Raw genomic sequence first — 14,619 nt, forward strand, 5'->3', positions numbered from 1 at the left:
GTGGATATAAGGGGCATCCTTCATATTGGCATTCCTCATGCTAAGTCTATTGAAGCATCTACGTCTGAAGTTCCTACTACATCTGAGGTTCCTGTGGTAAGTGAAAGTCTAACGGCAGCAGAAGATGTTGAAACAGAGAGTACAAATATGGTGACAGCTTTTTATTCTTCATTAAATAAGACAGGGAGAGTATTTGTGCATGCTCACTCATGCTATGTATGTCAGATTGAACCGAAAGATGCCTTTGAGGCATTCAAATATGATGAGTGGGTTAGTGCAATGTAGGAAGAGTTGTTACAATTTAAACATTTGAAAGTTTGGAGACTAGTCAATCCACCACATGGTTGTGAATCCTATGGTCTTCGATGGGTGTTGAAGAATAAGAAAGATGAACAGGGTATTGTAATTAGAAATAAAGCAAGGTTGGTGGTAAAGGGATATCAACAAATCCCTGAGATTGAAAACGACGAGGTATTTGCTCCGGTAGCAAGACTGGAAGCAATTAGAATTTTCTTGGCTTTTGCATCCTTCAAGGGATTCAAAGTATATCAGATGGATGTGAAAAGCGCGTTTTTGTATGGAGAGATTAATGAGAAGGTATATGTTGAACAACCATCTGGTTTCGAAGATCCTCATTTCCCATAAAAGGTTTATCAACTTGAAAAGGCACTTTATGGTCTTCATCAAGCTCCTAGAGCGTGGTATGCCACGTTTTCTAATTATATGCTTGAAAATGGTTTTTGAAGAGGTGTCATTGATCAGACACTTTTCATAAAGAAAAAGGGACAACATCTTATGCTAGTGCAGGTTTATGTTGATGATATCATCTTTAGGTCAACGGATCAGGGAATGGTTGATGAGTTTGAGAAGATCATGCGGTGGAAGTTCAAAATGAGTTCCATGGGAACTATAAAGTTTTTCTTAGGTTTGTAGGTAGCACAGATGGATAAAGGCATCTTCTTGCATCAGACCAAGTATGTTGCTAATATCCTGAAGTGCTTTCAAGTAGAAGTAGAAAGACCATCTAAGACTCCGTTGTCAGTAAATCATGGGATCTCACCTGATTGTGAGGGTGCTAAAGTGGATCCTACGTTATACAGGACAATCATAGGTTCTCTAATGTATCTGACAGCTTCTCGACCAGACATTATGTTTGCGGTTTGCCTGTGTGCTCGTTATCAGGTGAATCCTAATGTTCATCACATGTTTGTGGTTAAGAAGATTTTGATATATTTGAAAGATACACCTAGTTTAGGGTTACGGTATCCGTGTGAGGATGGTTTTAATCTCACATCATATAGTGATTCTGACTATGGTGGTTGCAAGAAAGATTTTAAGTCAACATATGGGGGTTGTCAATTCCTTGGTAGCAAACTAATTACCTGGCAGTGTAAGAAGCAGACAGCAGTGGCTCAGTCCACTTGTGAAGCAGAATATATTGCCATGGCCAGCTGTACATCACAGGTTATCTGGATTCAATAGCAACTATGTGACTACAGTTTGCATATTTCTAACACTCCTATTTATGTTGATAATATTGCTGCTATATCTGTCACTAAAAATCCCGTTAATCATTCTAAAATGAAACATATAGGGATTAAATACCATTTCATTATAGATTGCTATGAGAAGAAGTTAATTAGTGCAGATAGACACTACAACCCAACGGGATCATCTCTTCACTAAAACTTTTGATAAACCACGCTTTGATTACATGTTAAAAGAGATAGGTATTAAACTGTTGACATATGTGATTCCTGAAACTGAGGTTCCTAACATAGAGGAACCTGACAAGGAAAATGAGTTGTGAATGCCCTCTAACTGCTTGTATAATATGTGTAGTCTTGCATAGTAGTTTGTAGTTCATTTGCATGTTTATTTTCGTGTGCATGATAGATAACTGTTTTCTAATAATGTTGCATGCATGTTTATGTTTTTAGTTAGATTTTATGCTTTTGTACAGAGAAAATAGAAAAGCCATAAAAATCATAAAACCAGAAAATTAAATAAAAAATTGAAAAATAAAAAATCCATAAAAATTGGAAAGTCCTGAAAATGAGTTGCTTATTTTATTCGTGGGGAAGTGATTGCAATACTGAACTGACATGTAATTGGTGAAAAACAAGTAGTACAAAATGATTGATAATGTATTGTTAGACTTTATTGACCTAATTTTAGATAGAGATGATCACACTAACAACGCGTAAATATCATGATGAGGAAATCATGGAAAGGTTTATCGCGGTTGAGGGTAGTCACCTACTTATCACTGAATATGTACTGAGAAATGTTTGTTCAGAAACTCAACAGACGGTTGAGGTCTCCCCTACTACGATTTATACTCGGTAGCAAAGAATAATTTTGTGAGTCCCCAAGGTGAGCATACTTTGTCTAGGCTGCATACTTGTTTCTATTTACCTTTATTACTTGGACCGAAAGACAACATCATACATGTCAGGTATCCAAAGGGAGGTGTTCTCTCTAGACGGGTTGAGAAGTGTAATCTTATATCACCGACATAGAATGATGTGTATACGCAACGTTAACAGGTTATAGATTTCAACATCAGAAGATCGGTGTATGTTAAAAAAATTGTGTGTATGTTAGTTTATTCGAGTTGTAAATAAAAATGATGCACCACATTACTGTAAAAGGATCTTAGATCAAGAATTGAACAGATTTTAAAGGATTCCTACATTATCTTAGTCTGATACAACAGATGTTTCAATCAGAGAACTGTTTGGAAGATTTAGTTATCTACATTCGAGGGGGAGAAGATTATCAGATCATTATTAGATCATCATATATAGAGAACTTAAATCATTCTGTCCACATCATTAATTTGTTGGACTTTACATCTTTTGTCTGTGGTATGGGGTTGTACCTATTGGCCTAGATAGCAGGGGTATCTTCTGGAGGATATCTTAGCGTTCCATCACTCAAATATATCACTACCATCCATCCATCATACATCATACGATTTTTGTTCAAGTATGGGGTTTATAGCGACCGTTATGTGTCTTTTCAAAGTATGCAATAAATTTGAGACAAACAATACTATCTGAAACGAAAAGTGTAAGTTTAACGTAGAAGCTCATGGCTGACAGGGTTGCTAGAAACATCGTGAGATGGTTCTGTTCAATCAAATCGAAAGTACATTAATGTGATAAGAGGACAACTTCAATATATTTGTGCTCAATTGTTCTACCTGATACATGCGATCTCAAATGAGGACTGACTTTATGATCAAAATCTAACATTGAAAAATGTTAAAGTAATTAATTAAACGTGATCATCGAAGTCTAGGGTGAAAGTTGGTAAATGTTTATTGATATATTTGAAAGTTGTTCTGTATATGCTTTATTAAACATGAAAATGTATGAATTGTGAAATAACATGTCGTAATAAGTTCAGTTCTGATCCCCGAATCAAAATATTGAATCAATATGGTATGTCAACTCACAAAAACATGTGTTATGTTCTTTTCAGTGTTGTTCTTGATAAACAGTAATGTTCATTCTTATGGTAATAACGTCTAATTCCTGATTATGCTATTGATTAATGAAATAGATGTTAGAAGTTGAATGTGAATAATTGCAGACATGTAATGTTAAAGATCTACTAAACATTCCTGATATAATATTGTTTATCATGACACACTGTATCTTGTACAATATCTTGCTTTTTAGCTTTGCATGTGCTTTTTTATCTGAAAAATCCAAAAATATTTTCATTATTAGTTAGTTGCATGTGCATTTAATTATAGTTTTTAAGCTTGGAAACTCAGTTCTCAAAAGGTTCATTGTGAAAGGAATCATGTGATATTTAAAACCTGAAGATAAGTTGTTTGGAGCTTAATGGAACAAAGCGTGTTTAATTTTGTACTGTAGAGATCAGTCCCAGGGGGAGTGGACATGAAAAGGTTTGTGAAATTGAAATCAAAAATTGTTAAGTTTTAAAACCTAAAGACAGTTGGCCGAGTGAGTATACACACACGACCGTGTGTGTACCACACACGATCGACTGTGTATGAAATAGAGTGAGATGTGTTTAAGCACACTCGGCCGAGTGAGTCACACTCACAGCCGAGTGAGTGACACACTTGACCGAATGTGTCTGAGTGTATAAAAGACCTTGAATGACGAACGCCTCAGAACACTTGTGTGATTTTTGAGCGAATTTTATCAGAAATTTCAAAGTTGTGGAACGAGTTTTTGATCGTGCATACAATATCCATATTTTCTTTGTGATTACAGTGCCACAAACGAGGTATTCCAACTCATTTCAAATCGTTTGTTTTGTTTGATTTTATGTTCGAATGTGAAACCTTTAATTGAACATTTTTTTTGTAGTTTACCTGATAAAATTGATGTTATAAATGTGTTTATCAGCTAGTTTAGAGGCCTATGCAACTAGGAATTGAACCAAAACAACATATTTAATCGTTTTGTCAAAATTGGGTGAACCCAGATCTGGAAGAACACACACGACCGAGTGTGTGATACACTCGACCGAGTGAGTTCACACACTCGACCGGTTGTCTACACAGACGACCGTGTGTCTCTATACACACGACCGAGTGTGTTGAAACCCTAATTTTTTGTAATTTGCTATTTTTGGTTATTTTGTTGAACTCATGATATATTATTCTGAATGTTTTGTACAGTCTTGTTCTAAGTATGTCAGGTGGTATGTTTGTTGGAACTTGGTCATTCGATCTTGACCGTAGGAGAGTTTTGGTCAAACACCTGCCTATCCAAGTGGAATCAAAAGTAGTTGCCACTCAGAACACGCATGAACAATGGAAGGGTCTAGATTGCTTGACTTTCATTGAGATAGGAGATTATTACTGTCCCAAGCTTATCCGAGAATTCTATACCTGTGTAGCCTTAGAAGAGGGTAAGAAGAAGTATGTTCATGCAAATTTCTTCAGGAAATCTTTTAAGTGGACCTTAGATGAGTTTGCAGATCATTTACAAGTACCGTACTGGGGAGCCAAGATTTATAGTCCTAGCAAAGATCTTAGGAAAATTCCTAGCAAGTTTGATGCTGGAGGGGTGGTTACTCATATCTATAAGCCAGGGTATGCATCGGGTAACCGTAGAATTGAGGTTAGATACAGTGATGTTCGAAATGACTTGATACCTCATCTGAGGATTATTAAAAGAAATGTAGTGTTTAGAGATGTCAATGATGATATGCTTTCTGGTACTGAAGCAGTTCTGTTATATTGTCTCATGGAATGAATTAAAGTGAATTTTGGTCAGATTCTCATTAATATTATGAAGGATGTTATGGATACTAAGGGAAGACCATTTCCTTATGCCGTTCTTTGAATCATTTGTTTGATGAGATAGATTTGTTTGAGAACAAGAATTACAACATGAAGCCAGTCCCAGAGGATGTTATTGTAGGATAAGTCAAATGTTCGTGTTTTGTGTTTATGCTTATTGAAAACGCCAAAATCATACATGTTTATTGCCGTTATTTTGATCCAAAGTTGTTCCATTTGTATGTAAATGTTGTACGTATGTATTGTAATTTGTGTATATTTGTAAAAGTCCATTGTGAATGAATAAATGAAGACCAACAGTGAAAACAGAGTTAAAACGAAGATTGAACGCGTAAAACAGCCCGAAACCACTTAAACAGGTCCAAATGCGGCGCATCTCTCCTAGATGCGGCGCATCTCTGCACCAAATAACTCCCGACAATTTCAGATGCGGAGCATAAAGAATTTTGGACCAAAACAGTCTCAGATGCGGCGCATCTGAGATGGATGCGGCACATCCAAGCCAGATGCGGCGCCTCTGTCCCAGATGCGGCGCATCTGGTCCCCTGCCGACAGTCCTGAGTGTAGAACCGAGCTGGAATCTACTGAACATAAAGAGATGCGGCGCATCCCAAAGAGATGTGGCGTATCTGGTCACTTTCTGGCCAAAATACCTAACTTTTGAGCCTATTTAATGAAGCCTTTGATTACATACTTGAGATACCTTCACTACTACGTTTTCCCTCAGTTCTAATACGATTTTCAAGGTTCAAGAAGGCTACAAGTCAATCTCCACTCTTTTAACATCAAGATTAAGCTAGGATCATTCATCACTATTGGTACTATTGTTCCATATCTTTTAAAACATGAATTCAACTGGTATTTACTATTTCATTAGTTCTACTATGATTATGTTTGGCTAAAAGCCTTGTGTGTTTGCTTCAATGTAAGATTTATGGCTTGGGATTGTGCTATACTTTGATGTTATGCTAGTTATACATATATTTGATTGATTAAATTATCTAGTTCAACCGTAAGAACCATTGTTATGCTTGCTTAGTCCATTACTTCAATTATATAGTTTGCAAACCTATTAATGTGAGTTAACTAGGAAAACAATCTATACTTCAATACACCTAGTAATCTAGACGATTAGATACATACACTTAAGTGATTTTGTTATGTGTTTAATTCGGTAATTGAATAAGTTCCAAAGCAACATAGTTATGAAATTACCTCAAGTGATTGTTGTAATTTAGGTTTCACGTGAGTTTAACTGGGTTGGATCTAGTTAGTTAATCAATCTAAATCACCATGTTCTTTCAAAAGATCCATAGTTGTAATCATCCTTGTATCCTAGTTCAATTATGTAAGTTATAACTTGGTTTATGTGAATTTATCAAAGATCATAACTTATACTTCAACACCTAGTGATCTAGCCACCTATACGTGAGTATAGGATGTTAATTGAATGATATTTAGGATATACAATCATGTAGTTTACTTAGAGTGATCTTAGTAAACTAGGTTTTATGTGAATTCAACCACGAAAGAATCTTGTTGATTAAACATAAGTTTATAGAAATTGTGAAATTGATATAAACTGCTCTATTGCAACTATTATATAACAGTTTTAATTACAAAAGAACAATCCCTGTCATTTATCAAGCATAGAAGTAAACACCGCATTCTCATTCTTGTTAATTACTATATTTATTTACTGTTTCGTTAAACGAAAATACAACTTAAAACACAAACCCCATTTTAGAATAATTAATCGTTGTAAAATCCTTATAACAAACTTCTCCCTGTGGATCGAACTGGTCAATTTACTTGCTAGTTACTACATGATCGGGTTTTAGTTGCCTGTATTATGTGTTAATTATTAAGCATATTGTCTACATTTTAAAGGTTACGTCTTAACACATCAACTTTTTGGCGCCGCTGCCGGGGAGCTGTTTTGTTAAAAGATTTTAATAAACTTTGAATTATTCGATCCTTTTGTAGGAATTCAATTCCTAGAAAAGTTACTTTTTATTGTAAGCTTGTGTTTTTACAATTGGTTTGTTTGTGGTGTTGTGATTGCAGGATAGGTATTAGTGCATGAATCTACGTTCTTCCAACTCTAATTTAATTCCTTCATATCCTGAACCTGAAAGAGAACTTCACGAACGCTTAAGAGCTCAAGAAGTAGAATCTCTTGCTCAGGGTATAGAATCACTTTCATTAGATTCTAACTCTGAACCAATTGATCAACCAACCATCAAGCCAGTCATTAAAGAAGAGGAAGAGATGACTGCTACAAATCAAACGATGGATGCTTTAATGAAGGCAACAAGAACAGGTCAGGGCCACACAATTATTCAACCTACGATGACTGATGGTTTTGAAATAAAGGGCCAATTTCTCCGAATGGTGACTAATACATGCCAATTCAGTGGAGCCCCAAATGAGGATGCTAACGAGCATCTTCGTAAGTTTGTAAGCATTTGCAAGCTTTTCAAAATCAAAGATGTCTCCGATGAAGTTGCATGTTTAAAAATCTTTCCATGGTCCCTAAAGGATGATGCAAGAGATTGGCTAGACTCATTACCGGAAGGTTATATTGAAGATTGGAATGACATGATGGACAAGTTTTTGTCAGAATTCATCCCTGCTTCAAAAGCAGCAAAATTGCAAAGTGATATAAATCACTTCAAGCAAAAGTCTAACGAGACTCTTTATGAAGCTTGGACCCGATTCAATAAAATGCTTAGGTATGTCCTTAACACGGGTTGAATACATTCCAAAACGTCCAAATATTCTACAAAGGAGTCAATGTGGCTACCCGAAAGGATATAGATGTTGCAGCAGGAGGATCAATCATGAAAAAAATGCCCGAAGACGCTCACACAATATTTGCCGATATAGCAGCCCATTCTCACAATTGGCATCAAGAGATGGAGTTCTCTAGATCATCAACGGTTGCTAATGTCGAAAGCAACGATGAAATCGCTGCATTAAAAGTTCAATTGGTAAATCAAGTAAGGCAAATTGAGAAGGTAACCAAGGAAATGCACGCTATCAGGGTAGGGTGTGAATTGTGCCAAGATCCCCATCTCACTCGAGATTGCAACCAAATGACAATGGAAGAGCAAGCAAATTTCTTAGGTTACTTGCATAAAGGTGAAATGAATTTTGACGACTTTTCGACGGTGGAAGCAATGAACCGGAAATATCCTCCTGTCAACAGTTATCAAATAGGAGGACCTTCAAGTTCAAACAACAATTACCACGGAGGAAATTCAGGTTACCAAAATAACCGGAATTTCCCAAATCAAAATCAAAGAAATGCACCACCGGGTTACAATCACATAAATAATCGTAATCAACCTCCACGAAATTACCAAAATAATTTCCAACACAATCAACCACAACCACAACCACAAGCACATGTACAACCACAACCCGAGAAGAAATCCGGTTTAGAAGATCTTTTGAGAGATTTTATGGTTAAACACGAGCAAAATGCGGAACTTCAAACTCAGCAAATTCGAAATCAACAAGCTACGATTCAAAATTTAGAAAGGGATGTTGGAAGGATCTCACAGCTACTAGCAGAGAGACCACCCGGTGCTCTCCCCTCAAATACTCAAGTGAATCCCAGTAACAATCAAACAAGGAATGAGCATGTAAATGCTATAACTACTAGAAGTGGTTTAACCACTAACCCGGAGACTCTTAAGTCCCCGGAAGTTCCTTTGTCTCCTTCTATTTTGCAGGTACCTGTTGATGTAGATGAGCATGTTGAAAAAGAACAAGAGAAAGATGATCCACCAGAGGTCATATCAAAGAAAAGTGAAGAACCACAGTGAAGGTGTACAAGGCACCTATTCCATACCCAAAAGCATTGAAGAAAGACAGACTCGCGAGCCAATATAAGAAATTTGCGGATATGATCAAGCAAATGAGCAATAACATGCCACTCGCGGAGGTTCTTAAGGGTATGCCCCATTACGGGAAGTTTTTGAAAGATCTCATATCCTCGAAGGGTAAATACCACGAAGTTTCTGCCACATTCCTCCATGAGGAGTGTTCGGCCATCTTGAAAAAGCAAAATGTACCTCCAAAATTGGGAGATCCGGGTAGTTTTATCATACCATGTATGATGGGTGATTCGGTAGTGTACGATACACTAGCCGACCTAGGTGCAAGTGTTAACCCAATTCCTTACTCGTTATATTTGAAACTTGACTTAGGAGACTTGAAACCAACCCGAATGGGTATTCAATTAGCAAACCAATCATTTGATACTCCCATAGGTATAGCCAAGGATATTCTTGTAAAAGTTGGCTCACTTATCTTTCCCGTCGACTTTGTTATTCTAGAAATGCAAGAGGACACAAAAGTTCCTATCATTTTAGGACGTCCTTTCCTTAACACCGCAGATGCTATCATTAATGTCCAAAAAGAACAATTAAGTCTAGGAGTGGGAAACGAGAGAATAATTTGTCATATTGACAAAGCCATGAAAATACCCACTTCCTCCGATGACTCTTGCTTTCAAATTGATGTTATAAATCTTTGCGTTGAGGATGAATTGCATGAGCTACTTGAAATTGATACCTCGGGGTTTGCCCCGGTAAGTGAAAGTGAATATTTCAATATTGATGAGGATTTTGATGAGTTGATGAAGGTGGTCACGGATGATGAGACCATAGAAGAAGAATTTCCCAAGGAAGAGGAATCATTTGAAGATATCAGAAATAAAGATAGATTTCGAATAAAGAATTCCTTGAAAGAACCACCCGTACTAGAGCTTAAGGAGCTACCCAAACACTTGGAGTATGCTTATCTCGAAGGTACATCTCAATTACCGGTAATTATTGCTTCACATCTTTCCGGTAACGAGAAGGAAAGGTTAATCTCTGTTTTGAAAACCCATAAAAAGGCTATAGCCTGGAAAACGACCGACATTCCAGGGATAAACCCGTCTTATTGTGCACATAAAATTCTCCTTGAGAATGACTTTAAACCAGTAGTACAAAGACAACGTAGGCTAAATCCCAACATGAAAGAGGTTGTTAAAAAGGAGGTAGTTAAGCTTCTTGATGCCGGGTTAATCTACCCCATCTCCAATAGTCCTTGGGTTAGTCCAGTACAAGTAGTACCCAAAAAGGGGGGTACAACTGTTATTGTAAATGAAAAGGACGAACTCGTCCCAACTAGAACGGTTACCAGCTGGAGAGTCTGTATTGATTACAGACGTCTCAATGATGCCACTAGAAAGGATCATTTCTCGTTGCCTTTTATTGATCAAAGGATTGAACTATTAGCGGGGAAAGAATACTATTGCTTTCTAGATGGTTTCTTCGGTTACTTCTAAATTCCAATTGATCCCAACGACCAAGAAAAGACCACATTCACTTGTCCTTTTAGGACCTTTGCCTATCGCCGCATGCCATTTGGTTTATGCAATGCACCCGGAACCTTTCAAAGGTGCATGATGGCAATTTTTGATGATATGGTAGATGATATTATGGAAGTCTTCATGGATGACTTTTCCGTGTTTGGAGACTCCTTTGAATCGTGTCTTTCTAACCTTGAACGTATGCTTATCCGATGTGAAAAAGCAAACTTGGTCCTAAATTGGGAAAAATGCCACTTTATGGTAAAGGAGGGCATTGTACTTGGTCACAAGATATCTCGTGTGGGAATAGAGGTAGATAAAGCTAAAATTGAAGTTATCTCTAAGCTACCTACACCGACGAATGTCAAGGCCATTAGAAGCTTTCTTGATCACGCGGGATTCTACAGACGATTTATCAAAGATTTTTCTAAAATCGCCTGCCCAATGACCAAACTTCTTGAAAAGGATGCTCTATTTGACTTCGATTCCAATTGCGAGAATGCATTCTCCATTCTAAAATCAAAACTCACACAAGCTCCCATTATCGTATCTCCGGATTAGAGTATGCCTTTTGAGTTAATGTGTGACGCGAGCGACTATGCCTTAGGTGCTGTCTTAGGACAACGACCCGATAATCATTTTCGTCCAATTTATTATGCGAGCAAAACGCTAACGGGAGCTCAAATTAATTATACCACCACGGAAAAGGAGCTCCTGGCGGTTGTTTATGCGTTTGATAAATTTCGGTCATATTTGGTGTTATCCAAAACCATTGTTTACATGGACCATTCGGCCCTTAGGTACTTATTCTCAAAACTAGATGCAAAGCATCGTCTCATACGTTGGGTTCTTTTACTTCAAGAATTTGACATTGAGATACGTGATAAGAAAGGAGCCAAGAATCTAGCTGCCGACCATTTATCCCGACTTGAAAACCCCGAATTAGAAAAACTCGATGATACAATCATCAAGGACACATTTCTTGATGAATCTCTAATGAGGGTAGACAAGGAATCTGAAATCCCATGGTTTGCCCATTTTGCAAACTATCTTGCTTCAGGCATTCTTCAAAAAGGACTTTCTTATCAACAAAAGAAGAAATTCTTTGCGGATTTGAAGTCCTATTTCTGGGAACACCCCGACCTATTTCGTGTTGGTGCGGATAAAATGATTTGCCGTTGTGTGTACGAAAAAGAGGCTCAACAAATTCTTTAGCATTGTCATCAAGGGACCACCGGCGGTCATTTCGGACCAAACCACACCGCAAGAAAAATCCTTGACTCGGGCTTTTATTGGCCCACGATCTTTAAAGATGCCCATAATTTCATCCGGACTTGTAATGCATGCCAACGAATGGGTAACATCACGAAAAAGGATGAGATGCCTCAAACCGGCATCCAAGTTTGTGAAATATTTGATATTTGGGGAATCGATTTCATGGGACCATTTCCAAGTTCCCATAAGTGCAAGTACATCCTAGTAGCCGTTGACTATGTATCTAAGTGGATTGAAGCGAAAGCTTTACCTACGAATGATGCTAGGGTGGTGGTGAACTTCTTGAAAAATCTCTTCTCGCGCTTTGGAATCCCAAAAGCGCTCATATCCGATCGAGGAACACATTTTGCCAACAACCTTCTCGAAAAGGTGTTGAAGAAGTATGGCGTAACTCATCGTTTCTCTGCTTCGTACCACCCGCAAACGAGTGGTCAAGTGGAGAACACAAATCGTGCCTTGAAACGCATACTTAAGAAGACGGTTGATAACAACCCTAAGATTTGGCAACGCAAGTTAGATGATGCGTTGTGGGCCTTTAGGACTGCTTTTAAAACACCAATCGGTACCACACCATTCAGACTTGTATATGGTAAAGCATGCCATCTTCTGGTTGAAGTGGAACATAGAGCATACTGGGCATTGAAACTTTTAATTTAGACATGGAAAAGGCTGGTGAAAACCGATTCATGCAAATGCATGAATTGGAAGAGTTGAGGTTAGAAGCGTATGAGAATTCGAGCTCGTATAAGGAGAAAACGAAAAGGTGGCATGATGCCCGATTGAAAGAAGTGAAAGAGTTTAAAACCGGTGATAAGGTTTTGGTTTTTAACTCGCGGTTTAAATTTTCTCCCAGAAAGTTGAAGTCCCGATGGACGGGACCTTATTTGGTGAAACAAGCATTTCCATCGGGATATGTTGAGTTGTTTGGAAATGGAAATACTTTTAAAGTGAATGGTCATCGATTAAAACTATATTTTGATGGAGTTGATACCACGGTTCAAGATGACATCACCTTCTCCCCCAACGCTAATTAGCTTGGGAAGGAGTCGCGTGAACGACTCGTTAATAAACTTCACAAATTGTACATAGTTCCTTTCGTGTGTTCGTTTCTTAGGATTGATTGTTTTGAGTGAATTGAGTAATTTTTCGAGCTTTAGTACGAACCAAGTTATTTACGGACCTTCCGCAATGCTTAAAACGCAAAAAAACAGCAAAAACTGATGAAACAGAGTCAGATGCACCGCATCTAGGCTGGATGCGCCGCATCTGAGGACAAGGAAAAAGCCGACAGTTTTAAATGCACCGAGAATAGGTCATGCGCCGCTTTTGGGCCATCAGATGCGCCGCATCTGCTACAGATGCGCCACATCTGAGCCAGATGCGCCGCATCTGTGTCTGAATGTTGGAGTCTGCCTATTTTGTTTTTTGCACAAATACGGGAGTTTATCATTTTTATTCATTTTTTCACCTACAACTCCGAACTTCATCTATTTTTCTCTCAAGGTTTCCATCTCTAAACACTTAATCAACCGATTAAACCCATCTTTGAGCATCTAATCTGTCTATCAACATGAGAAAGGTAAGATTAATCTTCATTTCTTCATAGTTCTTGTGTTCTTCATTCTCAAAATTCGGATTTAGCTTGTTCTAAGTGTGGGGATGTTTAAATCTTCATGTTTTGGTCATTATATGCTTGTATTGTTGTTACTAATCCTTATTTATGCTCGAATTTCATGCTTAATTGCTCAAAAATTTACTTTAGAAATTAGGGTTCTTCATGAATTTGGGGATTTTGAAAGAATGACCATTACTTGTTTAAATTGGGATGTTTTAGAGTTTAATTACTAGTATACATTGGCAAATCCTTATGAACCTTAGTTGAATTACACGATTACACAAATTATTGAATTGTAGGGTTCTTAAATTGGGGATTTTGACTTTTGTTGACTAGTGAAGTGTTCTAAGTGGAATTAAAGCAATTCATTGATTATGCTAAACTCATATATGCCTTAACTTAGTGTTTGTTCGAATTCAAAAGTTTTATTTGGGAAAGTTAAGGATTGTATGCTTAGGCTTTTTTGATGAAATTGTATACTTGAGTCGACTTTAGTGTCTAAATGTATGATAACCATTGATTGCATATTGTTTGACATGCTTATTGATGAATGCTAATGGTTTCATATACTTGTTTTGATGAAGTTAATTATGCTATATATGATTGAACTTATGAAGTGATAAAGATTATGAGTCATAGTAGTACATGTTTGTTAAAAATGAGATAAGTACATCCATGATAGAATTATGTTTGACATGAGAGTTTGTGTAATGCGTACGATATAACATGTTCATGGTTTTGGCTTGTGCTTGTTCTATATGAAAGATGTTTTTCTTTAACGCTAATCAACCTGGTTTGTTGTTTTGTTTGTTTGGTTTTATTGTGTTTTTGTAGACTAGAGCATCATCATCAAACCCAAAATCAAAGAAGCAAAAAGCCCCGGCAATTATAGATGAGGAAACAAGTGAGGAAGAAAATGCCGTTGAAGAAGAAGAAATGGATATTGACAACTGGCAATTAAATTTTCGTGGATTAACCACTCTAGATCCATGGATCAATGCAGTTTTGAGGCATCCGGAATATCATGAACGGATGAAGGTACTTCTACACAAAGACGTATATCCGGGG

This window comes from Rutidosis leptorrhynchoides, chromosome 2, assembly GCF_046630445.1.
Source record: "Rutidosis leptorrhynchoides isolate AG116_Rl617_1_P2 chromosome 2, CSIRO_AGI_Rlap_v1, whole genome shotgun sequence".
NCBI classification, from domain to species: domain Eukaryota; kingdom Viridiplantae; phylum Streptophyta; class Magnoliopsida; order Asterales; family Asteraceae; genus Rutidosis; species Rutidosis leptorrhynchoides.